The sequence below is a fragment of the Carassius auratus genome, unplaced genomic scaffold, assembly GCF_003368295.1.
Source record: "Carassius auratus strain Wakin unplaced genomic scaffold, ASM336829v1 scaf_tig00217928, whole genome shotgun sequence".
NCBI classification, from domain to species: Eukaryota; Metazoa; Chordata; class Actinopteri; order Cypriniformes; family Cyprinidae; genus Carassius; species Carassius auratus.
Window position 1 is genome coordinate 1 of NW_020529313.1, and position 2,500 is coordinate 2,500.

General features: G+C 39.0%; 2 non-coding genes across 2 annotated transcripts; both read left to right on the forward strand.

The window, feature by feature from the left end:
• The first annotated feature begins 1,056 nt into the window (after nt 1-1,056).
• On the forward strand, nt 1,057-1,175 carry LOC113104114 (5S ribosomal RNA). The gene has a single exon (XR_003291881.1). It is a non-coding gene; the product is annotated as a 5S ribosomal RNA (ribosomal RNA).
• A 522-nt stretch (nt 1,176-1,697) lies between these two features.
• On the forward strand, nt 1,698-1,816 carry LOC113104126 (5S ribosomal RNA). The gene has a single exon (XR_003291892.1). It is a non-coding gene; the product is annotated as a 5S ribosomal RNA (ribosomal RNA).
• Nucleotides 1,817-2,500: the final 684 nt, after the last annotated feature.

Sequence of the window (2,500 nt, forward strand, 5' to 3'; positions counted from 1 at the left end):
TTCACAAGGTTGTCTATATGAGGCTTAAAAGTGAGAGCATCATCAAGCCAGATACCAAGGTACTTATAAGAATGAACCACCTCTATGACACTTCCAGTCAAAGTGAACACAGGAGGAGGAGCTTGAGAAACCTTCTTAGTATTTCTAAACAGCATCAGTTTGGTCTTATCAGCATTGAGAACCAGCTTAAGCTGCATAAGCGTACGTTGAACCACATCAAAAGCTTTCTGCAAAGACTCAACCGCTTTAGCTGGGGATGATCCAAAACAATAAATAATCGTGTCATCAGCATAGAAATGCATATTAGCATCTGACATATTGTGGCCTAGTTCATTTATATACATAATAAACAATAGAGGACCTAATATTGAGCCTTGTGGCACCCCCTTTTGGACCTTCACTAATGCAGAACATAGACCATCACATTTAATGCACTGAGTCCTGTCACTCAGATAATTCATGAACCAGGAAACTACACAATCAGACAATCCCAGACAAAGAAGCCTTTGCTTTAAAACAGCATGGTCCACTGTGTCAAAAGCTTTCGACAGATCAAGAAAAAGTGATGCACAGAATTGCTTTCTATCAAGAGCGACAAGTATGTCATTAATTACTTTTGTAACAGCAGTGATGGTACTGTGCTTTTTCCTGAAGCCTGACTGCAGTTTAGAAAGGAGTTCATTTGAGTATAAAAACTCTTTTATTTGGTCTGAAACAAGGGATTCTAAAATTTTTTGACAAAACACACAAATTAGATATAGGTCGATAGTTAGTTAAAACTGCTGGATCACCTCCTTTAAACAAGGGAGTAACAAAAGCTGACTTCCAAACTGATGGTATTTCATTGTTTTTGAATTGACAGATTAAAAATAATTGTAAGGGGCTCTGCAACAAAATCAGCCGCCTTTTTCAAAAAGTAAGGCTCTATTAAATCTGGTCCAGGAGGTTTTCTGTGATCTAATGCTTTAAGAGCTCCATGCACCTGCTGCACAGTAAAAGAAACAAAATTAAAATTAAAAATTAAATTTAAATAGCCCTCTCTTTGCTGCTGTCTTCGCTTACGGCCATACCAACCTGGCTATGCCCGATCTCGTCTGATCTCGGAAGCTAAGCAGGTTTGGGCCTGGTTAGTACTTGGATGGGAGACCGCCTGGGAATACCAGGTGCTGTAAGCTTTTTGGACATTTTTCACTTAGTATATAATAATTTTGCCAAAAAATAGAGTCAATGCCCGATCTCTGAATATTAACAAGTTTGGGCCTGGTTAGTACATGGATGGGAGACTGCCTGGGAATACCAGGTGCTGTAAGCTTTTTGGACATTTTTCACTTAGTATATAATAATTTTGCCAAAAAATAGAGTCAATGCCCGATCTCTGAATCTTAGCAGGTTTAGGTCTGGTTAGCACTTTGATGAGAGACTGCCTGGGAATACCAGGTGCTTTAATCTCTTTGGAAAATATCACGAATTATATAATAATCTTTCATTTAAAAAAAAAAAAAAAAAAAAAGAGTCAATGCCCGATCTCTGAATCTTAGCAGGTTTAGGTATGGTTAGCACTTTGATGAGAGACTGCCTAGGAATACCAGGTGCTTTAAGCTTTTGGGTTTTCTTTCCTACTTATATAATGTACTGGCGATTAGATTGGCTGGTCTTTAAATAGCCCTCTCTTTGCTGCTCTCTTTGCTGCTGTCTTCGCTTACGGCCATACCAACCTGGCTATGCCCGATCTCGTCTGATCTCGGAAGCTAAGCAGGTTTGGGCCTGGTTAGTACTTGGATGGGAGACCGCCTGGGAATACCAGGTGCTGTAAGCTTTTTGGACATTTTTCACTTAGTATATAATAATTTTGCCAAAAAATAGAGTCAATGCCCGATCTCTGAATATTAACAGGTTTGGGCCTGGTTAGTACATGGATGGGAGACTGCCTGGGAATACCAGGTGCTGTAAGCTTTTTGGACATTTTTCACTTAGTATATAATAATTTTGCCAAAAAATAGAGTCAATGCCCGATCTCTGAATCTTAGCAGGTTTGGGCCTGGTTAGTACATGGATGGGAGACTGCCTGGGAATACCAGGTGCTTTAATCTGTTTGAAAAATTTCACGAATTATATAACAATCTTTCATTAAAAAAAATAAAATAAAAAATAGAGTCAATGCCCGATCTCTGAATATTAACAGGTTTGGGCCTGGTTAGTACATGGATGGGAGACTGCCTGGGAATACCAGGTGCTGTAAGCTTTTTGGACATTTTTCACTTAGTATATAATAATTTTGCCAAAAAATAGAGTCAATGCCCGATCTCTGAATATTAACAAGTTTGGGCCTGGTTAGTACATGGATGGGAGACTGCCTGGGAATACCAGGTGCTGTAAGCTTTTTGGACATTTTTCACTTAGTATATAATAATTTTGCCAAAAAATAGAGTCAATGCCCGATCTCTGAATCTTAGCAGGTTTAGGTATGGTTAGCACTTTGATGAGAGACTGCCTAGGAATA